Genomic DNA, 27,173 nt, shown 5'->3' with positions numbered 1-27,173 from the left:
GCAGGGCAGGATGGATATAGGTCTGTAACAGTTTGGGTCCAGGGTGTCTCCCCCTTTGAAGAGGGGGATGACTGCGGCAGCTTTCCAATCCTTGGGGATCTCAGACGAGATGAAAGAGAGGTTGAACAGGCTGGTAATAGGGGTTGCGACAATGGTGGCAGATAGTTTCAGAAATAGAGGGTCCAGATTGTCAAGCCCAGCTGATTTGTACGGGTCCAGGTTTTGCAGCTCTTTCAGAACATCTGCTATCTGGATTTGGGTAAAGGAGAACCTGGAGAGGCTTGGGCGAGGAGCTGCGGGGGGGGGCGGAGCTGTTGGCCGAGGTTGAAGTAGCCAGGCGGAAGGCATGGCCAGCCGTTGAGAAATGCTTATTGAAGTTTTCGATAATCATGGATTTATCAGTGGTGACCGTGTTACCTAGCCTCAGTGCAGTGGGCAGCTGGGAGGAGGTGCTCTTGTTCTCCATGGACTTCACAGTGTTCCAGAACTTTTTGGAGTTGGAGCTAAAGGATGCAAACCCTCTGCCTGAAGAAGCTGGCCTTAGCTTTCCTGACTGACTGCGTGTAGAAACAAGATTCTATGGTTTGATGAAACCAAAATTGAACTCTTTGGCCTGAATGCCAAGTGTCACATCTGGATGAAACCTGGCACCATCCCTACAGTGAAGCATGGTGGTGGCGGCATCATACTGTGGGGATGTTTTTCAGCGGCAGGGACTGGGAGACTAGTCAGGATCGAAGGAAAGATAAATGGAGCAAAGTACAGAGAGATCCTTGATGAAAACCTGCTCCACAGCGCTCAGGACCTCAGACTGGGGCGACGATTCACCTTCCAACAGGACAACAACCCTAAGCACACAGCCAAGACAACGCAGGAGTGACTTCGGGACAAGTCTCTGAATGTCCTTGAGTGACCCAGCCAGAGCCTGGACTTAAACCCGATCGAACATCTCTGGAGAGACCTGAAAATCATCAGCTATCTGAGCAGCTGCAGCTGCACATAGCCCATCTGTAAATAGCCCATCCAATCTAACTACCTCATCCCCATATTGTTTTTATTTACTTTTCTGCTCTTTTGCACACCAGTATTTCTACTTGCACATCATCATCTGCACATCTATCACTCCAGTGTTAATCTGCAAAATTGTACTTATGTACTTAAATTGTAATTAATTGTACTTATATTACTTATGTAAATGTGATATTTATATTTCAAAAAAAAAATTGACATTTGCAGAAATTTCTAAAAACCTGTTTCACTTTGTCATTATGGGGTATTGTTTCTAGATTGATGAGGGGAAAAAACTATTTAATACATTTTAGAATAAGGCTATAACGTAACAAAGAAAAGGGGTCTGAATACTTTCCAAATGCACTGTATATATATATATATATATATATATATATATATATATATATATATATATATATATATATATATAGACAATATGGATAGAATATGTAGCATATCTGAAGAATACATAGGATACAATAATATACAGTTGAAGTTGGAAGTTTAGAATACACCTTAGCCAAATACATTTAAACTCAGTTTTTCAAAATTCCTGACATTTAATCCTAGTAAAAATTCCCTGTCTTGGGTCAGTTAGGATCACCACTTTATTTTAAGAATGTGAAATGTCAGAATAATAGTCGAGAGAATGATTTATTTCAGCTTTTATTTCTTTCATCACATTCCCAGTGGGTCAGAAGTTTACATACACTCAATTAGTATTTTGTAGTATTGCCTTTAAATTGTTTAACTTGGGTCAAACGTTTTGGGTATCCGTCCTCTTAAGGATCCGCCCCTTTTTTTAAATTTTCGCCTGAAATGACATACTCAAATCTAACTACCTGTTAGCTCAGTCGCTGAAGCAAGGATATGCATATTCTTGGCATCATTTGAAAGCAAACTCTTTGAAGTTTGTGGAAACAATTGTCAGAAAAATGAATGGTGTCATGCACAAAGTAGATGTCCTAACCGACTTGTTTTCAATACAGGTGGACAACAAACTCAAGCATGCTTTCTAGTCTTGCTTCTTCATTACACAAAGGAATAACCTCAACCAATTTCCAAAGACTGGTGACATCCAGTGGAAGTGGTAGGAACTGCAAACAAGTCCCTTAGAAATCTAGTTTCCAAATGAAAACTTATTGAACAGAGAGTGACCTCAAAAAAACTAATCTGAATGGTTAGTCCTCGGGGTTTTGCCTGCTACATAAGTTCAGTTATACTCACAGACATGATTAAAACAGTTTTAGAGTGTTCAGAGTGTTTTCTATCCAAATCTACTAATACTACGCATATCTTATATTCTTGGCATGAGTAGCAGGAAGTTGAAATTGGGCACGCTATTTATCCAAAAGTGAAAATGCTGCCCCCTATCCCGAAGAGGTTTTTAACAAACTATAGTTTTGGCAAGTCGGTTAGGACATCTACTTTGTGCATGACACCATTCATTTTTCCGACAATTGTTGGAAGATGCACTGAGGACCTTAATGCAGCTGGGGGCCACACCATATACTGACTGTTACTTTTGATTTTGACACCCCCCCCCCCTTTGTTCAGGGACACATTATTCAATTTCTGTTAGTCACATGTCTGTGGAACCTGTTCAGTTTATGTCTCTCTATTTGAGATTTGAGATTCTTCAAATAGCCACCCTTTGCATTGATGACAGCTTTGCACACTACCTTGATGCCTTGATGACAGCTTGGCATTCTCTCAACCAGCTTAATCTGGATTGCTTTTCCATCAGTCTTGAAGGAGTTCCCACATATGCTGAGCACTTGTTGGTTGCTTTTTCTTCCCTCTGCGGTCCAACTCATCCTAAAACATCTCAATTTGTTTGAGGTCAGGGGATTGTGGAGGCCAGGTCATCTGATGCAGTCCTCCATCACTCTCCTTCTTGGTAAAATAGCCATTACACTGCCTGGAGGTGTGTTTGGTCATTGTCCTGTTGAAAAACAAATGATAGTCCCACTAGATGGGATGACGTATCGCTGCAGAATGCTCTGGTAGCCATGCTGGTTAAGTGTTCCTTGAATTGTAAATAAATCACAGTCTCTCCAGCAAAGCACCCCCACACCATAACACCTCCTCCTCCATGCTTTACGTTGTCTATCAACAATGACAAGCCACCGGGGTCTGACAATTTGGATGGAAAATTACTGAGGATAATAGCGGACGATATTGCCACATCTTCAGTTTAAGCCTACTAGAAAGTGTGTGCCCTCGGGCCTGGAGGGAAGCAAAGGGAATCGTTGCAAAATGCTGTGGCGTATCGTTGCAAAAAAACCTTGAATGTGTAGGATGTCCAAACTTTTTATAGCTACTGTTTACAGGCCTCCTGGGCCATGTACAGAGTTCCTCACTGAGTTTCCTGAATTCCTATCGGACCTTGTAGTCATGGCAGATAATATTCACATTTTTGTGGTGACTTTAATATTAACATGGAAAAGTCCACAGAATCACTCCAAAAGGCTTTCAGAGCCATCATCGACTCAGTGGGTTTTGTCCAACATGTCTCCGGACCTTCTCACTGTCACAGTCATACTCTAAACCTAGTTTTGTCCCATGGAATAAATGTTGTGGATCTTAATGTTTTTCCTCATAATCCTGGACTATCGGACCACCATTTTATTATGTTTGCAATCGCCACAAATATTCTGCTCAACCCCAACCAAAGATCATCAAACGTTGTGCTATAAATTCTCGGACAACCCAAAGATTCTTAGATGCCGTTCTAGACTCCCTACGCCTACCCAAGGACACCAGAGTACAAAAATCAGTTAACCACCTAACTGAGGAACTCAATTTAACCTTGCGCAATACCCTAGATGCAGTCGCACCCCTAAAAACAAAAACAAATTGTCATAAGAAACTAACTCCCTGGTATATAGAAAATACCCGAGCTCTGAAGCAAGCTCCCAGAAAATTGGAACGGAAATGGCGCAACATCAAAATGGAAGTCTTCCGACTAGCTTGGAATGACAGTACCGTGCAGTATCGAAAAGCCCTCACTGCTGCTCGATCATCCTATTTTTCCAACTTAATTGAGGAAAATAAGAACAATCCAAAATGTATTTTTGATACTGTCACAAAGCTAACTAAAAAGCAAAGTTCCTCAGAGAGGATGGATTTCACTTCAGCAGTGATAAATTTGTGAACTTATTTGAGGAAAAGATCATGATCATTAGAAAGAAAATTAAGGACTCCTTTAAAAATCTGCAGTTGTCCTGAGTCTGCACAACTCTGCCATGACCTGGGATCAAGGGAGACACTCAAGTTTTTTAGTACTATATCTCTTGACACATTGATGAAAATAATCATGGCCTCTAAACCTTCACGCTGCATACTGGACCCTATTCCAACTAAACAACTGAAACAGCTGCTTCCTGTGCTTGGCCCTGTTGAATATAATAAATGGCTCTCTATCCCCCGGATGTGTACCAAACTCACTAAATGTGGCAGCATTAAAGCCTCTCTTGAAAAAGCCAAATCTTGACCCAGAAAATATTTTTTTAAACTATCGGCCTATATCAAATTTCCCATTCCTCTCAAAAATCTTAGAAAACCTGTTGCGCAGCAACTCACTGCCTTCCTGAAGACAAACAATGTGTACGAAACGCTTCAGTCTGGTTTTAGACCCCATCATAGCACTGAGACTGCACTTGAGAAGTTGGTAATTTACCTTTTAATGGCATCAGACCAAGGCTCGGCATCTGTCCTAGCGCTGCTTTTGATACCATCGATCACAACATACTTTTGGAGAAATTGGAAACCCATATTGGTCTACAGGGACAAGTTCTGGCCTGGTTTAGATCTTATCTGTCGGAAAGATATCAGTTTGTCTCTGTAGATGGTTTGTCCTCTGACAAATCAACTGTAAATGTCAGGGTTCCTCACGGCTCCGTTTTAGGACCAATATTGTTTTCACTATATATTTTACCTCTTGGTGATGTCATTCAGAAACATAATGTTAACTTTCACTGCTATGCGGATGACACACTGCTGTACATTTAGATGAAACATGGTGGAGCCCCAAAATTGCCCTCCCTGGAAGCCTGTGTTTCAGACATAAGGAAGTGGATGGAGGCAAATTTTCTATGTTTAAACTCGGACAAAACAGAGATGCTTGTTCTAGGTCCCAAGAAATAAAGAGACCTTCTGTTGAATATGACAATTAATCTTGATGGTTGTACAGTCATCTCAAATAAAACTGTGAAGGATCTCGGCGTTACTCTGGACTCTGATCTCTCTTTTGACGAACATATTGTTTCAATGACAGCTTTTTTCCATCTACGTAACATTGCAAAAATCAGAAACTTTCTGTAAAAAATGATGCAGAAAAATGAATCCATGCTTTTGTCACTTCTACAATGCTCTACTATCTGGCTACCTGGATAAAGCACTAAATAGACTTCAGTTAACGCTAAACACGGCTGCTAGAATCTTGACTAGAACCCCAAAATTGGATCATATTACTCCAGTGCAAGACTCCCTACACTGGCATCCTGTTAAGGCAAGGGTTGATTTCAAGGTTTTACTGCTAATCTACAAAGCATTACATGGGCTTGATCCTACCTATCTTTCCGATTTGGTCCTACCGTACATACCTTCACATACGCTACGGTCACAAGACGCAGGCCTCCTTACTGTTTCTGAGCAAACAGCTGGAGGCAGGGCTTTCTCCTATAGAGCTCCATTTTTATGGAATGGTCTGCCTATCCATGTGAGAGACGCAGACTCAGTCTCAAACCTTTGTCTTTATTGAAGACTCATGTCTTCAGCAGGTCATATGATTGAGTGTAGTCTGGCCCAGGAGTGTGAAGGTGAACGGAAAGGCTCTGGAGCAATGAACCGCCTTGCTGTCTCTGCCTGGCTGGTTCCCCTCTCTCCACTGGGATTCTCTGCCTCTAACCTTATTACAGTGGCTGAGTCACTGGCTTACTGGTGCTCTTCCATGCCGTCCCTAGGAGGGGTGCGTCACTTGAGTGGGTTGAGTTCATGACGTGATCTTCCTGTCCGGGTTGGCGCCCCCCCCCCCCCCCCCCCTTGAGATGTGCCGTGGCGGAGATCTTTGTGGGCTATACTCGGCCTTGTCTCAGGATGGTAAGTTGGTGGTTGAAGATACCCCTCTAGTGGTGTGGGAGCTGTGAGGGTGGGGGTTATATCCTGCCTGTTTGGCCCTGTCCGGGGGTATCGTCGGAACGGACCACAGTGACTCCCGACCCCTCCTGTCTCAACCTCCAGTATTTATGCTGCAGTAGTTTATGTGTCGGGGGGCTAGGGTCAGTCTGTTTATATCTGGAGTATTTCTCCTGTCTTATTCGGTGTCCTGTGCTCTCTCTAATTCTCTCTCTCTTTTTTTCTATTTTTCTCTCTCTCTTTCTCTCTTTCTTTCTTTCTCTCTCTCTCGGAGGACCTGAGCCCTAGAACCATGACTCAGGGGTACCTGGCCTGATGACTCCTTGCTGTCCCCAGTCCACTTGGCCGTGCTGCTGCTCCAGTTTCAACTGTTCTGCCTGTGGCTATGGAACCCTGACCTGTTCACTGGATGTGCTACCTGTCCCAGACCTGCTGTTTTCAACTCTCTAGAGACAGCAGGAGCGATAGAGATTGTTGCACCCTCAAAAATCACTGTGATTATTATTGTTGGCCCTGCTGGTCATCTATGAACATTTGAACATCTTGGCCATGTTCTGTTATAATCTCCACCCAGCACAGCCAGAAGCGGACTGGCCACCTGGTTCCTCTCTAGGTTTCTTCCTCGGTTCTGGTTTTTCTAGGGAGTTTTTCCTAACCACCGTGCTTCTACACATGCATTGCTTGCTGTTTGGGGTTTTAGGCTGGATTTCTGTACAGCACTTTGTGACATCAGCTGATGTAAGAAGGGCTTTATAAATACATTTGATTGATGTCGGGTTTGAAAGACTTTTCATACACTCCCTCATGTACCATAGTACAAGCAGGGGTTGAGGTTTCATAAACTGAACTCAGAACTGTGGCAAACCAGGGACAATGAGAATGCCTTTATGTTTAGGTCTGCCTGTCTAAATGTAGGGAACAGGATGTCATTGGGGATACAGTCTGCCTGGTTTATATGATTAGAACCTCCTTGGCATTTTAGTCATTTGGCAGACCCTCTTATTCATAGCAATTTACATGAACAATTAGGGTTAAGTGCCTTGCTCAAGGGCACATCAACATGTTTTTCACCTAGCCAGCTCAGGGTTTCAAACCAGCAACCTTTTGGTTACTGGCCCAACGCTCTTAACCACTAGGCTACTTGCCATCCCGGTTTGATACTTGAAAGGTAAATAGTAGCTTGTCGACTCCAGCCTGCTGCTTGATTTGCCTGACGGATTTCCATAGAGGTGCTCCTCCCTCACTTTACATGCAGATCAGTATGTGATTTGCATAGACTCCTAAGTCTCGCTCCTCTAATTTTCTTTCTCCCTCTCTCTCTATACTCTCTCCCTCCTCTCCAGGTGATTTCAAACCACTGAGAATCCATTCATCCTGTGTGTTCAGCATCCCTCTCAGGACATGGAGTTGAATCGCTCTCTCATCAGCAGTTCGACTATTAGTTGTGCCTGTAAGCACTAACTCATGAAGAGGAGTCTGTAGTATTACTTTACTCACATATTTGTGTATCAATATGCTTTAAATACGTTTAAATCATTTTATCTGGTCTAAGCAGGTTATTTAGGAATGCTATGATTATTGCAACGCTGTGAACGCTGATGTCTGGAACCTTGTATAAATCTGGTGCTCCCAGATTTAGAGTTTATTACAATCAATTCATAGGAAAAAAAGATTTGTTATTTTTGTGTTATGTTTTCCAAATTTTAGTGAATTATGTAGTATCTTCTATGAAGGGTGAACTGCAATCTGAGCCCTTTTATACAAGGTGAGACAACAAAATAAATATGATTGCAGTAAGACTGTTGAATTTTCTTTCCTTCGCTATTTGTACATTTTCCTGGTTTATTTCCTGGTGTCTTCATTTTCTTCTTTGTTTTACTTCATCAAGTCCTATAATCAAGAGGAATTTAGACAATTCACACACATGCAAATACACACCTTTATTTGTTGAAGACAGACATATTATGTACAATGTATGTTCATAACGAGACCTCACGGACTTCAGATTACCTTTAGGTTTCAAAGGCCATTTTTTATTTAGGGGCGGCAGGTAGCCTAGTGGTTAGAGCGTTGGGACAGTAACTGAAAGGTTGTTGGCTCGAATCCCTGAGCTGACAAGGTAAAAATATGTTGTTCTTCCCCTGAACAAGGCAGTTAACCCACTGTTCCTAGACCATCATTGTAAATAAGAATTTGTCCTTAACTGTCTTGTTGAGTTAAATAAAAAAGTATTTGTATTAATCATGGGTCTAGGAGAAATGAAGACAGTGATATACATTATAATCCCATTTAAACATGAAAATACATTTTACAACAGATTTCACAATATATTAAGTGTGTGCCCTCTATTCTACAACACACAATCCAGGTGTATGTGTGTAACCTGAGAAACTCAATGGTATATCAACCTGAGTTAATATTTTATGTACAGTCGGCAGAACCCTGATAAGACTGAGACATTGCATTTTCCTGGGAGCACTTCTCCTTGATACATCATAGCTCATACCATCACGTTCTGACCTTAGTTCCTTTGTTTTGTCTTCTGTTTTAGTATGGTCAGGATGTGAGTTGGGTGGGTTGTCTATGTTAGTTTGTCTATGATTTTCTATTTCTGTGTTTGGCCTGGTATGGTTCTCAATCAGAGGCAGCTGTCAATCGTTGTCCCTGATTGAGAACCATATTTAGGTAGCCTGTTTTCCATTGTGTTTTGTGGGTGGTTATTTTCTGTTTAGTGTTGTGTTGCACCTTACAGGACTGTTCGTTGGTTGTTTATTGTTTTGTTTTCAGTGTTCATTAAAATATTTACCACGCTGCACCTTGGTCCTCCTCTCCTTCCCCAGATGACAAGCGTTACATATATATATACAGTATAATATGTACAGTAGTTATTCATGTTCCTATCACGACAGATATGCAGCAATGAATACAGTAATATGAGTGTGTTTTAAAGATACACGTACATATGTATACAGTATAATATGTACAGTAGTTATTCATGTTCCTATCACGACAGATATGCAGCAATGAATACAGTAATATGAGCGTGTTTTAAAGATACACGTACATATGTATACAGTATAATATGTACAGTAGTTATTAATGTTCCTATCACGACAGATATGCAGCAATGAATACAGTAATATGAGCGTGTTTTAAAGATACACGTACATATGTATACAGTATAATATGTACAGTAGTTATTCATGTTCCTATCACGACAGATATGCAGCAATGAATACAGTAATATGAGCGTGTTTTAAAGATACACGTACATATGTATACAGTATAATATGTACAGTAGTTATTCATGTTCCTATCACGACAGATATGCAGCAATGAATACAGTAATATGAGCGTGTTTTAAAGATACACGTACATATGTATACAGTATAATATGTACAGTAGTTATTCATGTTCCTATCACGACAGATATGCAGCAATGAATACAGTAATATGAGCGTGTTTTAAAGATACACGTACATATGTATACAGTATAATATGTACAGTAGTTATTCATGTTCCTATCACGACAGATATGCAGCAATGAATACAGTAATATGAGCGTGTTTTAAAGATACACGTACATATATAAATGTATACATTTATATAGGATGTAACGTATAGCACCAGATATCCAATATCCCTGGATATGAAGTGTAATGGCTCTTATTTAATGGTTCATGTAGGCCATCTATCTGATGCTGTCTGGTCCAAACGAGTATGAAATTGTTGCCGCCGTAACAAGGCCAGGGAAGCCAGCGAGCATCTGGACTCCCTTGTCTAAGAAAATATATTTTAAAAAATAGCCAATCAGCGTTGAGCTAAACTGAGCGAGCTCAACTGTGAATGGTCCTGGCGCACCAAAAAAAGTGTCAAATGAAGCCAGCTTGGATTTGGCACCACTCCTATCAAATCCCATTGAAAGCACACGTCATTGACAGAAAAGCTTGAATTGTTGCGCCTAGTTGTTGTTGTCCTCCAGTGGCCAGCTAGCTAAAATTGTCCCTTTCCTAAATTAGCCATGGATGGAGATAGGGATTTGGACTTGTGGTTTTACTTCATTCTCTGTACTGGCCAATGAGTATAACGACGATTCTGATCCAACCATTAATTCATACATTGTTGTAACCTTGGCCTGAGAGGATGAGTTCAATATGTAGCTAGATGTAGAAGGCTTATGTTAACTAGCTAACACTGCCCATGAATGGAAGTCAGGCTAGGGAACAAGTATTTTAGCCAGGTAGCCTAGGACAACAAAAAATAAAAGTATGTAGTGTATGACAGAGTCATAGACTGTTTCGTCAACATGAAAGAGAGGAGGATGGCATTGGCGTTTCTCTACAAGTAGGGTGAGTCAACATGAAAGAGAAGAGGATGGCATTGGCGTTTCTCTACAAGTAGGGTGAGACATGTTTTTCTACTTGCATGAATGCGCACACACACACACACACATAAATCAGAACCATGGACAGCCACATCATATTTAGCTTATCTCAATTGGACTAAATTGTTTTTCGATATATTTTAGTTGTCACTGTATTAGACTCAGCATAGGTGATTTGATGATGTTGAAATGTTAGCTCCTGGTTTTTTTGCGACTTGCGTAACTCTGTGGTTCTAAATCAATAGTTGAATATAATAAATGGCTCTCTATCCCCCGGATGTGTACCAAACTCACTAAATGTGGCAGCATTAAAGCCTCTCTTGAAAAAGCCAAATCTTGACCCAGAAAATATTTTTTTAAACTATCGGCCTATATCAAATTTCCCATTCCTCTCAAAAATCTTAGAAAACCTGTTGCGCAGCAACTCACTGCCTTCCTGAAGACAAACAATGTGTACGAAACGCTTCAGTCTGGTTTTAGACCCCATCATAGCACTGAGACTGCACTTGAGAAGTTGGTAATTTACCTTTTAATGGCATCAGACCAAGGCTCGGCATCTGTCCTAGCGCTGCTTTTGATACCATCGATCACAACATACTTTTGGAGAAATTGGAAACCCAAATTGGTCTACAGGGACAAGTTCTGGCCTGGTTTAGATCTTATCTGTCGGAAAGATATCAGTTTGTCTCTGTAGATGGTTTGTCCTCTGACAAATCAACTGTAAATTTCAGGGTTCCTCACGGCTCCGTTTTAGGACCAATATTGTTTTCACTATATATTTTACCTCTTGGTGATGTCATTCAGAAACATAATGTTAACTTTCACTGCTATGCGGATGACACACTGCTGTACATTTAGATGAAACATGGTGGAGCCCCAAAATTGCCCTCCCTGGAAGCCTGTGTTTCAGACATAAGGAAGTGGATGGAGGCAAATTTTCTATGTTTAAACTCGGACAAAACAGAGATGCTTGTTCTAGGTCCCAAGAAATAAAGAGACCTTCTGTTGAATATGACAATTAATCTTGATGGTTGTACAGTCATCTCAAATAAAACTGTGAAGGATCTCGGCGTTACTCTGGACTCTGATCTCTCTTTTGACGAACATATTGTTTCAATGACAGCTTTTTTCCATCTACGTAACATTGCAAAAATCAGAAACTTTCTGTAAAAAATGATGCAGAAAAATGAATCCATGCTTTTGTCACTTCTACTGTAGGTTAGACTACAACAATGCTCTACTATCTGGCTACCTGGATAAAGCACTAAATAGACTTCAGTTAACGCTAAACACGGCTGCTAGAATCTTGACTAGAACCCCAAAATTGGATCATATTACTCCAGTGCAAGACTCCCTACACTGGCATCCTGTTAAGGCAAGGGTTGATTTCAAGGTTTTACTGCTAATCTACAAAGCATTACATGGGCTTGATCCTACCTATCTTTCCGATTTGGTCCTACCGTACATACCTTCACATACGCTACGGTCACAAGACGCAGGCCTCCTTACTGTTTCTGAGCAAACAGCTGGAGGCAGGGCTTTCTCCTATAGAGCTCCATTTTTATGGAATGGTCTGCCTATCCATGTGAGAGACGCAGACTCAGTCTCAAACCTTTGTCTTTATTGAAGACTCATGTCTTCAGCAGGTCATATGATTGAGTGTAGTCTGGCCCAGGAGTGTGAAGGTGAACGGAAAGGCTCTGGAGCAATGAACCGCCTTGCTGTCTCTGCCTGGCTGGTTCCCCTCTCTCCACTGGGATTCTCTGCCTCTAACCTTATTACAGTGGCTGAGTCACTGGCTTACTGGTGCTCTTCCATGCCGTCCCTAGGAGGGGTGCGTCACTTGAGTGGGTTGAGTTCATGACGTGATCTTCCTGTCCGGGTTGGCGCCCCCCCCCCCCCCCCCCTTGAGATGTGCCGTGGCGGAGATCTTTGTGGGCTATACTCGGCCTTGTCTCAGGATGGTAAGTTGGTGGTTGAAGATACCCCTCTAGTGGTGTGGGAGCTGTGAGGGTGGGGGTTATATCCTGCCTGTTTGGCCCTGTCCGGGGGTATCGTCGGAACGGACCACAGTGACTCCCGACCCCTCCTGTCTCAACCTCCAGTATTTATGCTGCAGTAGTTTATGTGTCGGGGGGCTAGGGTCAGTCTGTTTATATCTGGAGTATTTCTCCTGTCTTATTCGGTGTCCTGTGCTCTCTCTAATTCTCTCTCTCTTTTTTTCTATTTTTCTCTCTCTCTTTCTCTCTTTCTTTCTTTCTCTCTCTCTCGGAGGACCTGAGCCCTAGAACCATGACTCAGGGGTACCTGGCCTGATGACTCCTTGCTGTCCCCAGTCCACTTGGCCGTGCTGCTGCTCCAGTTTCAACTGTTCTGCCTGTGGCTATGGAACCCTGACCTGTTCACTGGATGTGCTACCTGTCCCAGACCTGCTGTTTTCAACTCTCTAGAGACAGCAGGAGCGATAGAGATTGTTGCACCCTCAAAAATCACTGTGATTATTATTGTTGGCCCTGCTGGTCATCTATGAACATTTGAACATCTTGGCCATGTTCTGTTATAATCTCCACCCAGCACAGCCAGAAGCGGACTGGCCACCTGGTTCCTCTCTAGGTTTCTTCCTCGGTTCTGGTTTTTCTAGGGAGTTTTTCCTAACCACCGTGCTTCTACACATGCATTGCTTGCTGTTTGGGGTTTTAGGCTGGATTTCTGTACAGCACTTTGTGACATCAGCTGATGTAAGAAGGGCTTTATAAATACATTTGATTGATGTCGGGTTTGAAAGACTTTTCATACACTCCCTCATGTACCATAGTACAAGCAGGGGTTGAGGTTTCATAAACTGAACTCAGAACTGTGGCAAACCAGGGACAATGAGAATGCCTTTATGTTTAGGTCTGCCTGTCTAAATGTAGGGAACAGGATGTCATTGGGGATACAGTCTGCCTGGTTTATATGATTAGAACCTCCTTGGCATTTTAGTCATTTGGCAGACCCTCTTATTCATAGCAATTTACATGAACAATTAGGGTTAAGTGCCTTGCTCAAGGGCACATCAACATGTTTTTCACCTAGCCAGCTCAGGGTTTCAAACCAGCAACCTTTTGGTTACTGGCCCAACGCTCTTAACCACTAGGCTACTTGCCATCCCGGTTTGATACTTGAAAGGTAAATAGTAGCTTGTCGACTCCAGCCTGCTGCTTGATTTGCCTGACGGATTTCCATAGAGGTGCTCCTCCCTCACTTTACATGCAGATCAGTATGTGATTTGCATAGACTCCTAAGTCTCGCTCCTCTAATTTTCTTTCTCCCTCTCTCTCTATACTCTCTCCCTCCTCTCCAGGTGATTTCAAACCACTGAGAATCCATTCATCCTGTGTGTTCAGCATCCCTCTCAGGACATGGAGTTGAATCGCTCTCTCATCAGCAGTTCGACTATTAGTTGTGCCTGTAAGCACTAACTCATGAAGAGGAGTCTGTAGTATTACTTTACTCACATATTTGTGTATCAATATGCTTTAAATACGTTTAAATCATTTTATCTGGTCTAAGCAGGTTATTTAGGAATGCTATGATTATTGCAACGCTGTGAACGCTGATGTCTGGAACCTTGTATAAATCTGGTGCTCCCAGATTTAGAGTTTATTACAATCAATTCATAGGAAAAAAAGATTTGTTATTTTTGTGTTATGTTTTCCAAATTTTAGTGAATTATGTAGTATCTTCTATGAAGGGTGAACTGCAATCTGAGCCCTTTTATACAAGGTGAGACAACAAAATAAATATGATTGCAGTAAGACTGTTGAATTTTCTTTCCTTCGCTATTTGTACATTTTCCTGGTTTATTTCCTGGTGTCTTCATTTTCTTCTTTGTTTTACTTCATCAAGTCCTATAATCAAGAGGAATTTAGACAATTCACACACATGCAAATACACACCTTTATTTGTTGAAGACAGACATATTATGTACAATGTATGTTCATAACGAGACCTCACGGACTTCAGATTACCTTTAGGTTTCAAAGGCCATTTTTTATTTAGGGGCGGCAGGTAGCCTAGTGGTTAGAGCGTTGGGACAGTAACTGAAAGGTTGTTGGCTCGAATCCCTGAGCTGACAAGGTAAAAATATGTTGTTCTTCCCCTGAACAAGGCAGTTAACCCACTGTTCCTAGACCATCATTGTAAATAAGAATTTGTCCTTAACTGTCTTGTTGAGTTAAATAAAAAAGTATTTGTATTAATCATGGGTCTAGGAGAAATGAAGACAGTGATATACATTATAATCCCATTTAAACATGAAAATACATTTTACAACAGATTTCACAATATATTAAGTGTGTGCCCTCTATTCTACAACACACAATCCAGGTGTATGTGTGTAACCTGAGAAACTCAATGGTATATCAACCTGAGTTAATATTTTATGTACAGTCGGCAGAACCCTGATAAGACTGAGACATTGCATTTTCCTGGGAGCACTTCTCCTTGATACATCATAGCTCATACCATCACCATCACCTTAGTTCCTTTGTTTTGTCTTCTGTTTTAGTATGGTCAGGATGTGAGTTGGGTGGGTTGTCTATGTTAGTTTGTCTATGATTTTCTATTTCTGTGTTTGGCCTGGTATGGTTCTCAATCAGAGGCAGCTGTCAATCGTTGTCCCTGATTGAGAACCATATTTAGGTAGCCTGTTTTCCATTGTGTTTTGTGGGTGGTTATTTTCTGTTTAGTGTTGTGTTGCACCTTACAGGACTGTTCGTTGGTTGTTTATTGTTTTGTTTTCAGTGTTCATTAAAATATTTACCACGCTGCACCTTGGTCCTCCTCTCCTTCCCCAGATGACAAGCGTTACATATATATATACAGTATAATATGTACAGTAGTTATTCATGTTCCTATCACGACAGATATGCAGCAATGAATACAGTAATATGAGCGTGTTTTAAAGATACACGTACATATGTATACAGTATAATATGTACAGTAGTTATTCATGTTCCTATCACGACAGATATGCAGCAATGAATACAGTAATATGAGCGTGTTTTAAAGATACACGTACATATGTATACAGTATAATATGTACAGTAGTTATTCATGTTCCTATCACGACAGATATGCAGCAATGAATACAGTAATATGAGCGTGTTTTAAAGATACACGTACATATGTATACAGTATAATATGTACAGTAGTTATTCATGTTCCTATCACGACAGATATGCAGCAATGAATACAGTAATATGAGCGTGTTTTAAAGATACACGTACATATGTATACAGTATAATATGTACAGTAGTTATTCATGTTCCTATCACGACAGATATGCAGCAATGAATACAGTAATATGAGCGTGTTTTAAAGATACACGTACATATGTATACAGTATAATATGTACAGTAGTTATTCATGTTCCTATCACGACAGATATGCAGCAATGAATACAGTAATATGAGCGTGTTTTAAAGATACACGTACATATGTATACAGTATAATATGTACAGTAGTTATTCATGTTCCTATCACGACAGATATGCAGCAATGAATACAGTAATATGAGCGTGTTTTAAAGATACACGTACATATATAAATGTATACATTTATATAGGATGTAACGTATAGCACCAGATATCCAATATCCCTGGATATGAAGTGTAATGGCTCTTATTTAATGGTTCATGTAGGCCATCTATCTGATGCTGTCTGGTCCAAACGAGTATGAAATTGTTGCCGCCGTAACAAGGCCAGGGAAGCCAGCGAGCATCTGGACTCCCTTGTCTAAGAAAATATATTTTAAAAAATAGCCAATCAGCGTTGAGCTAAACTGAGCGAGCTCAACTGTGAATGGTCCTGGCGCACCAAAAAAAGTGTCAAATGAAGCCAGCTTGGATTTGGCACCACTCCTATCAAATCCCATTGAAAGCACACGTCATTGACAGAAAAGCTTGAATTGTTGCGCCTAGTTGTTGTTGTCCTCCAGTGGCCAGCTAGCTAAAATTGTCCCTTTCCTAAATTAGCCATGGATGGAGATAGGGATTTGGACTTGTGGTTTTACTTCATTCTCTGTACTGGCCAATGAGTATAACGACGATTCTGATCCAACCATTAATTCATACATTGTTGTAACCTTGGCCTGAGAGGATGAGTTCAATATGTAGCTAGATGTAGAAGGCTCATGTTAACTAGCTAACACTGCCCATGAATGGAAGTCAGGCTAGGGAACAAGTATTTTAGCCAGGTAGCCTAGGACAACAAAAAATAAAAGTATGTAGTGTATGACAGAGTCATAGACTGTTTCGTCAACATGAAAGAGAGGAGGATGGCATTGGCGTTTCTCTACAAGTAGGGTGAGTCAACATGAAAGAGAGGAGGATGGCATTGGCGTTTCTCTACAAGTAGGGTGAGACATGTTTTTCTACTTGCATGAATGCGCACACACACACACACACATAAATCAGAACCATGGACAGCCACATCATATTTAGCTTATCTCAATTGGACTAAATTGTTTTCGATATATTTTAGTTGTCACTGTATTAGACTCAGCATAGGTGATTTGATGATGTTGAAATGTTAGCTCCTGGTTTTTTTGCGACTTGCGTAACTCTGTGGTTCTAAATCAATAGTTGTTTAGTGGTCCGGAAATGTCAGAAACATTAACTTGCTTGACCATGCTGTAGGGGAAATGGGGATACCTAGTCAATTGTACAACTGAATGCATTCAACTGAAATGTGTCTTCCACATTTAACACAATCCCTCTGAATCAGAGTCCACCTGACCGTGCTGCTGCTCCAGTTTCAACTGTTCTGCCTTATTATTATACGACCATGCTGGTCATTTATGAACATTTGAACATCTTGGCCATGTTCTGTTATAATCTCCACCCGGCACAGCCAGTAGAGGACTGGCCACCCCACATAGCCTGGTTCCTCTCTAGGTTTCTTCCTAGGTTTTGGCCTTTCTAGGGAGGTTTTCCTAGCCACCGTGCTTCTACACCTGCATTGCTTGCTGTTTGGGGTTTTAGGCTGGGTTTCTGTACAGCACTTTGAGATATCAGCTGATGTACAAAGGGCTATATAAATAAATTTGATTTGATTTGATTTGATTCAGCACCTGGGGAACAGTGGGGTAACTGCCTTGCTCAGGGGTAGAAAGGCAGATGTGTACCTTGTCAGCTCAAGGATTCAATCCAGCAACCTTGCGGTTACTGGCCCAATGCTCTAACCACTAGGCCACCTGCCACCCTGCAAGTCATGTAACTGTCTGTTACTGTACATGCAATATGTTTTGTGGACTTCACTGGACAGGTTGCTATTTGGTTTTGTGATTAAACAAAGGTGTGGTTGAATCTATTCTGCCACTGTGTCTTCTTATTGTCTCGGCCTTACGCCTATAAATCACAGTGTGAAGGCATATGAACTAACAGGTTACAGAAAAAACAACACAATTATCACGACACATAGGTTGTAATGTGGCTTTTTTCGAGGGCTTGGCTTCCTCAGTGATTTTACCAACGTACCGCTACTGGCCTACACTAGCCTTGTAGCGGTATCTGCCGCTAATCTTTTATTACAGAAATTATCACTCTAAGCCCTGATTTTATTCTGAATTTCAAGAGGAGGTTCAACAGACTTTGGGATATCTTATCCCTCTGTCTATTATCCCTCATATAGATCAGGATTCCCCTTCTATGGTGGCAGATACTGGTGACCCAGCCTTTCTTAGATATCAGTACAGCAAGGTGTGTCAGTGAGAGCATGAGGATGGCTTGTGTGAGGGGACAGCCCGATCGCAGGAGGATGGCTTGTGTGAGGGGACAGCCCGATCGCAGACATTTTATGCTGCCCGGAGTTTCTTTATTTTCTTTAACGGGAAGCAATTCCTTCAGCACCTCTTGGGTACCTGAAAGCTTTATGGCCCAAGTTTCTCCATCAGGGAGGGCCAGTTTATTAACTGTAGCACTTTGTTAAAAGTAACAATGAAACTTCTGTCCTTACACCTTATTTTTGTGCTTCAGATGAAAAATGATTTTGGAAAATATCAAGTAGTCAACATTAAAAAGGTGCTGGTTATTTTGGAAGAGCAAATGTTTTAATTGTTTAGATATTGATTGTATCCAAGCATTAGATTGTAATTTATCTTTAAGATCTCTGTCATTGGAAAGCAAAAGTGTTTGTAGTGGTCTGCTTTTAAAACATCTGGTGTTGTTTGTCCGGAGTTGTCCAGGATTTCACGGCCATCATAGGATGCTGTTAGTGCTTCAGGTAGGCAGAGCAGAGAGAAACTGGCTCATGATCTGAAATCTTTCATTTTTTTCCTAACTATCCCCTTGTAATTTCTACATCTTGCATATTTCACAACTGTGAACATGAAACTGCAGTCACTTGAATAAAAAAATAGTCTAATCTGGATTTGGATTCTGAGTTACCTTGGTTTCTCTTTAATTCTACATTGTTCTTTTGAGAGCGAGTATATTGTATTATCCCGGGGTGCCATCTCCTCCAGATGTCCACTAGCTTCAGAAAGGAAATGAATTCTTCAAGATAACCTCTAAATGCTTTGTGCGGATGGTTATCTAACATGAAGCCCCTGTCACTTTTAGGGTCTAGCCCTGTGTTGAAATCCCCTCTGACCACTAAGGTTCTGGGAGCAGTGTTTTCAAGATACTGACCCAGTCTCTTCAGGATTGTGTGGTCATGATCTCCCTTTTACCCTTAGAACAGTCTCAATTCATCAGGGCTCTACATACTGGACTCTACATGTTGACTCCAATGCTTCCCAAAGTCGTGTCAAGTTGGCTGGATGTCTTTTGGGTGGTGGACCATTCTTGATACACACAAGAAACTGTTGAGTGTGAAAAACCCAACAGTGTTGCAGTTCTTGACAAAAACCAGGGGCCTGACACCTAATACCATTACCCGTTCAAAGCCACTTCAATATTTTGTCTAGCCCATTCACCCTTTGAATGGCACACGTACACAATCCATGTCTCAATTGTCTCTTAAAATCCTTCTTTAACCTGTCTCCTCCCCTTGATCTACGCTGATTTGAAGTGGATTTAACAAGTGACATCAATAAGGGATCACAGCTTTCACCTTTATCTCATTGCGGATGTTGCCCATAATCCATGGCTTCTGGTTGGGGTAAGTACGTACGGTCACTGTGGGGACGACGTCATTGATGCACTTATTGATTAAGCCAATAACTGATGTGGTGTACTCCTCAATGCCATCAGAAGAATCCTGGAACATATTCCGGTCTGTGCTAGCAAAACAGTCCTGTAGCTTAGCATCTGCTTCATCTGACCACTTTTTTATTGACCGAGTCACTGGTGCTTCCTGCTTTAATTTTAGCTTGTAAGCGGGAATCAGGAGGATAGAATTATGTTCAGAGTTGCTAAATGGAGGGCGAGAGAGAGCTTTGAATGTGTCTCTGTGTGTGGAGTAAAGGTGGTCCAGAGTTTTTTTCCCCTCTGGTTGCACATTTAACATGCTGATAGAAATTTGGTAAGACGGATTTAAATTTCCCTGCGTTAAAGTCCCCGGCTACTAGTAGCGCCGCCTCTGGGTGAGCATTTTCCTGTTTGCTTATGGTGGAATACAGCTCATTCAGTGTGGTCTTAGTGTCTGTGGTGATATGTTGACAGCTACCAAAAATACAGATGAAAACTCTCTGGGTAGATAGTGTGGTCTACAGCTTATCGTGAGATACTCTACCTCAGGCGAGCAATAGCTCGAGACTTCCTTAGATATCATGCATCAGATGTTATTTACAAAAATACATAGTCTGCCGCTCCTCGTCTTACCAGATGCCGCTGTTCTGTCCTGCTCATACAGCGTATAGCCAGCCAGCTGTATGTTGATAATGTTGTCGTTCAGTCATAACTCTGTGAAGCATAAGATATTACAGTTTTGAATGTCTCATTGGTAGTTTAATCTTCCACGTAGGTAATCGATATTATGGAAGGAAGTGGGGGTTTATTCGATCACCTACAAATTCTCAGAAGGCAGCCCGCCCTCTGGCCCCTTTTTCTCCGCCTTCTCTTCACGCAAATGACGTGGATCTGGGCCTGTTCCCGGGAGAGCAGTATATCATTCACGTCGGGCTTGTCGTTCTCATTAAAGGACAAAAAAGATTCTGCCAGTCCGTGGTGAGTAATCGCAGTTCTGATGTCCAGATGTTCTTTTCGGTCATAAGAGATGGTAGAAGCAACATTATGTACAAAATAAGTAAAAAGCTAGGTTACAAACAATGCAAAGAAACGATCAAAAAAGCATAATTGGTTAGGAATACGTAAAACGTCAACCTTGTTCTCTGGCGCAATCTTAAGAGTATCACGCTCTCCGCAGCCGATGTGAGTAAGACCTTAAAACAGGTCAACATTCACAAGGCCACAAGGCCAGACGGACTACCAGGACGTGTACTGCGAGCATGCGCAGACCAACTGGCAAGTGTCTTCACTGACATTTTCAACCTCTCCCTGACTGAGTCTGTAATACCAAAATGTTTTAAGCAGACCACCATAGTGCCTGTGCCCAAGAACACTAAGGTAACCTGCCTAAATGACTACTGACGCGTAGCACTCATGTCTGAAGCCATGAAGTGCTTTGAAAGACTGGTAATGGCTCACATCAACACCATTAATCCAGAAACCCTAGACCCACTCCAATTTGCATACCGCCCCAACATATCCACAGATTATGCAATCGCTATTGCACTCCACACTGCCCTTTCCCACCTGGACAAAAAGGAACACCTATGTGAGAATGCTATTCATTGACTATAGCTCAGCGTTCAACACCATAGTGCCCTCAAAGCTCAGCAATAAGCTAAGGACCTAGGGACTAAACACCTCTCTCTGCAACTGGATCCAAGACTTCCTGACGGGCTGCACCCAAGTGGTAAAAGTAGATAACAACACACACGCCACGCTGATTCTCAACACAGGGGCCCCTCAGGGGTGCGTACTCACTCCCTGTTCACTCATGACTACAAGGTCAGGCACGACTCCAACACCATCATTAAGTTTGCCGATGACACAACAGTGGTAGGCCTGATCACCGACAACGACAAGACAGCCTATGGGGAGGAGGTCAGAGACCTGGCCGTGTGGTGCCAGGACAACAACCTCTCCCTCAACGTGCTCAAGACAAAGGAGATGACTGTGGACTACAGGAAAAAGAGGACTGAGCACGGCCTTGGTGTCCACATCACCAGCAAACTAACATTTTCCAAGCACACCAAGACAGTCTTGAAGAGGGCACAACTAAATCTATTCCCCCTCAGCTGACTGAAAAGATTTTGCATGGGTCCTCAGATCCTCAAAAGGTTCTACAGTTGCAACATCGAGAGTATCCTGACTGGTTGTATCACTGCCTGGTATGGCAACTGCTCGACCCCTGACCGCAAGGCACTTCAGAGGGCAGTGGGTACGGCCCAGTACATCATTGGGGCCAAGCTTCCTGCCATCCAGGACCTCTATACCAGGCGGTGTCAGAGGAAGGCCCTAAAAATTGTCAAAGACTCCAGCCACCGTAGTCATAGACTGTTCTCTCTGCTACTGCACAGCAAGCGGTACCGGCGTGCCAAGTCTAGGTCCAGAGGCTTCTAAACAACTTCTACCCCTAAGCCATAAGACTCCTGAACATCTAATCAAATGGCCACCCAGACTATTTGCATTGCCCCCCCTTCTTTTATTACACCGCTGCTACTCTCTGTTGTTATCATTTATGCATAGTCACTTTAATATCTATCTACATGTATATACAGTGCCTTGCGAAAGTATTCGGCCCCCTTGAACTCTGAATAATGTTGCACGCCCAATTTTTCCATTTTTGATTTGTTCAAAAAGTTTGAAATATCCAATAAATGTCGTTCCACTTCATGATTGTGTCCCACTTGTTGTTGATTCTTCACAAAAAAATACAGTTTTATATCTTTATGTTTGAAGCCTGAAATGTGGCAAAAGGTCGCAAAGTTCAAGGGGGCCGAATACTTTCGCAAGGCACTGTATTACCTCGACTAACCGGTGCCTCAGCACATTAACTCTGTACCGGTACCCCCTGTATATAGTCTCACTATTGTTATTTTACTGCTGCTCTTTAATTACTTGTTACTTTTATTTCTTATTCTTTTTCTTTGTTTTACTGCATTGTTGGTTAGGGTTAGTAAGTAAGGAGTTCACTGTAAGGTCTACACTTGTATATTCGGTGCATGTGATTAATAATATTTGATTTGACTAGATCTTCTGTCAGTATGGCCACTGCTATGCTTTTTGAATGAAATACAGTGAAGAAAGATTTCCAACCCGGAACATCCTCTAAAAGACTGCCATCCTCAGGTCCAACGTGTGTCTCCTGTAGAAACGCTACAGAAGAGTTTATATCCTCCAGCTGGTCTAGTACAGCATTCAGTTTTGGGTCATTATCTGAGGCTTGTCTGCGGGGTTTGATACCACAGGTGTTCCAGGTGATGAAGTGAAGAGTAGACCCTGATAAGGGTAGACTCATATCGTCCTCTGTCTCTGATGATGATTCCGATGAGTTCATATAAATTGATGAGTGTTTTATGAGCGATGGTTGAGGTTGTACTTGTGACTTGTTCTTTGTCAGATCACTGACCTAGGTTGTTTAGCTACTTCTGGGCAACATTGGAGAAGAACAATATCATGGGGAGGGGAGGGACGTGATGTAATGTTGACATGCTGTTAGGTAGATCAAGACGTATATATTTATCCAGTAGAATGTATGAAAACTTGACTACAGAGCTCTTGTTCAAAACCCCCAAAATGCAGTGGATAAAGACAGAGCAACACACCTAAATGACATACAGCAGCTACATCAGAATGTATCATTCAAGTAAGCATTACATACAGTATAGTGATGTACAGTAAGCCAGCCTTCTCTGGACAGTATATTTTTAACATCCAGATTTTAATATCTATATATCCTCAGAAACATGTTAAATGAAATCCACAAATAACTCAACCAAAAATGATTGGAAATGCATAGACATTGTGCTATGAGTATTGCAGCTCCCTTGAGCTATTGTCCAGACTATAGCTTTGTTTTCTTACAATGTACACACATTTTTTTTTCTCCCCCCCTTCTCTCTCCCCCCCCCCCCTTCTCTCTCCCTCTCCCACCCTTCTCTCTCTTCCCCCCCTTCTCTCTCTCTCTCCCCCCTTCTCTCTCCCTCTCCCCCCTTCTCTCTCTTCCCCCCCCTTCTCTCTCTCTCTCTCTCTCCCCCCTTCTCTCTCTCCCCCCTTCTCTCTCTCTCTCTCTCTCCCCCCCTTATCTCTCTCTCTCTCTCCCCCCCTTCTCTCTCTCTCTCCCCCCCCTCCTCTCTCTCTCTCTCTCCCCCCCTCCTCTCTCTCTCCCCCTTCTCTCTCTCTCTCCAAATGCATAGAACAATCTTTTTTTAAACCCATCATAACTGTTTGGTTAAAAACTGTATAATACATTATAAATATGATTGTAAAGTTTGTGTGCCTTCCCCTAAATAGCCTATTTCTGTAACCCAGTGAAGGACACCTGAGTTGTTGACCCAGGTGTCCTCCCTGCCGTGCTGTATGACCCGTGATACCCAGTGAAGGACTCACCTGAGTTGTTGATCCAGGTGTCCTCCCTGTCGTGCTGTATGACCCGTGATACCCAGTGAAGGACTCACCTGAGTTGTTGATCCAGGTGTCCTCCCTGTCGTGCTGTATGACCCGTGATACCCAGTGAAGGACTCACCTGAGTTGTTGATCCAGGTGTCCTCCCTGTCGTGCTGTATGACCCGTGATACCCAGTGAAGGACTCACCTGAGTTGTTGATCAAGGTGTCCTCCCTGTCGTGCTGTATGACCCGTGATACCCAGTGAAGGACTCACCTGAGTTGTTGATCCAGGTGTCCTCCCTGCCGTGCTGTATGACCCATGATACCCAGTGAAGGACTCACCTGAGTTGTTGATCCATGTGTCCTCCCTGTCGTGCTGTATGACCCGTGATACCCAGTGAAGGACTCACCTGAGTTGTTGATCCAGGTGTCCTCCCTGCCGTGCTGTATGACCCGTGATACCCAGTGAAGGACTCACCTGAGTTGTTGATCCAGGTGTCCTCCCTGCCGTGCAGTATGACCCGTGATACTCAGGTGAGTCTCTTTAGATATTGAAAGGTTGTGTGCAACCATATAAACATCTACACCCACTTCTGTGTCATCCGATACTTTGTATTGTTAACTGTTAAAGCTCCATTATAGTCATTTGTATGTCTTTGTTGCATCTTACATGTTGCATCTTACATGTTGCATCTTACATGTTACATCTTACATGCTACATCTTACATGTTACATCTTACATGCTTAATGTTGTATGTTGTGGTGTTTTTAGTTTAGTTTGTTTCCTGAGAAAATGGCAAGACATTCTTTGAACACAAGTTCAGTGATATTTGTATTTCATTATTTGTATAGATGTGGATAAAACGTCTAACATGTGATAAACCCCTACAGTTATTACTGGATAACTGATTATATGATTCATAAATGAACAAGTCTGTTTTAAGAAAAAAAAGTGTTAAGAAAGAATTAGCTAAATAAACTGAAGTAAATCATGTAAATTAAAAAAGAAAAGCAGAATGTTATTGTTGAAGTAGGAATTACTGCCAATGTGATCAAACCATGTATTTATTAAAGCCCCTTTCTTGTATTTTATAGAACATCTCACGTGTATGTTTCTTAAACCTTTAGAAGAAATGCAATCTGCAGGGTTACATTTGTCTCTGTGACTTTCCATTGTAAGGTGTAGGAGAGTTATATATAGTTATATTCTCCAACATTCATTTCACATTCCCACTAACGTCAAAGCATTTCCTTTGAAATGGTACCAAGAACATGCATATCCTTCCTTCAGGTCCTGAGCTACAGGCAGTTAGATTTGGGTTTGTCATTTTAGGAGGAATTGAAAAAACAAGAGTCCGATCCTTAAGAGGTTTTAACCCACACCCACCTCTGGGTCATACCATGATGGTTTTAACCCACACCCACCTCTGGGTCATACCATGATGGTTTTAACCAACACCCACCTCTGGGTCATACCAGGCTGAAGATTAGTCTTATGGAATTCCCCCCAACCATAAAACAGGTACATATGAGTTTCTATTTTTAATCCAGGTTTTGAATCACTACCTTTTAGTTTTGGTCGAGCAAATGATATGTTATTGTTGGAGTAGGAATTACTGCCAATGTCATCAAATAATTGTTCAAGTCCCATGTCATTTATGGAACATCTCACATGTGGGTCACTTAAACCTTTAGAAGTAAAGCCATTGTTCTCTCTATTTAACCTTCCACTGTGTGAGGTGTAATGTATAACTGTTGAATCCATTGTTTTGAGTGGGTGCTGCCAACACACTGACTCAACTCCAGCCACTTTAACCTGTTGGTGCTAGGGGGCAGTATTTTCAACCATTGTTTTGAGTGGGTGGGGAAGTGTGGAGTTCTCTTTTCTCTTGCTTTCAGAGTTAAGGAATGTCTTCTGAGAATTGTGTGTGAACAATCAGACAAATTACATTATTTTCCTACAAGTTTAGTGAAGGTAGAGCAGGATGTACTAGATAACAGGGTTATGGTCTTCATTATGATTCAATTAACTGTCTTGAGGTCCTGTCTATAAATTCACTGTTATTATTATTATGTCTCAAGTGTTACATGTACGTTTGTGATTCCCTTCACTTATTACAGTGGAAATGTTGTTATCCCTGCCTTGCTGTATGACCAGTGATACTCAGGTGAGTATCCAAGGTCGTGTGAAGCCATATAAACATCCACACCCACCTCTGCATCATCATGTACCCGTCCTAAACTAAAGCATTATGTCAAACACTACCTAATGCATCTCCTTAGACACATATGTATCTCTTAGTAGTATTTGTTTTGTGTTGGTATGATTATTGTGGCATCCGTAGCCTCTGAAACGTTAGAAATTGTCCTCTCGTCTGACACCTCACTGGTCCCCAACACAAGCATATGTTGTAGGCTATCTATGCAAGTGCACTTGAAACATGTTTCCTGTCTTCTCAAGATATAATAATTATGTAGAAAAAACAAGTTGAGAAACAAACATTCTAAGCCAGAGCTAGCGGTGGTTTTGTAAGTGTTGTAAAAACGCATCATTGGGCTTAAGGTGTTGCTAAACTAAGCCAGGGCCACATTCATATGTTGATAGATAAGTTACAGCATTGTTTCCCAACTCTCTCCTTGGGGCCCACACAGACATTTTACATTTTTGTTTTAATCCGAAACTGGGACACCTGAAACAATTAGTGAACTAATCATCAAGCCAGTTTAGGACTAACTAGAGTCTATTTCTGCAGGCCCGCGGTAATCTAATTAGAAGAATAAAAAGTCCCCATCAAAATCCATCAGTTTAAGCTGGAGATCTGTTTTTTATACATGGACACCTGCTCGTCGAACATCTCATTCCAAAATCGTGGGCATTAATATGGAGTTGGTCCCCCTTTTGCTGCTATAACAGCCTCCACTCTTCTGGAAACGCTTTCAACTAGATGTTGGAACATTGCTCTGGGGACTTGCTCTGGGGACTTGCTTCTATTCAGTCACAAGAGCATTAGTGAGGTCGTGCACTGATGTTGGGCGATTA

Source organism: Oncorhynchus kisutch, linkage group LG2 (assembly GCF_002021735.2).
Source record: "Oncorhynchus kisutch isolate 150728-3 linkage group LG2, Okis_V2, whole genome shotgun sequence".
NCBI lineage: Eukaryota > Metazoa > Chordata > Actinopteri > Salmoniformes > Salmonidae > Oncorhynchus > Oncorhynchus kisutch.
Note: the sequence above shows the minus strand (reverse complement) of the source record.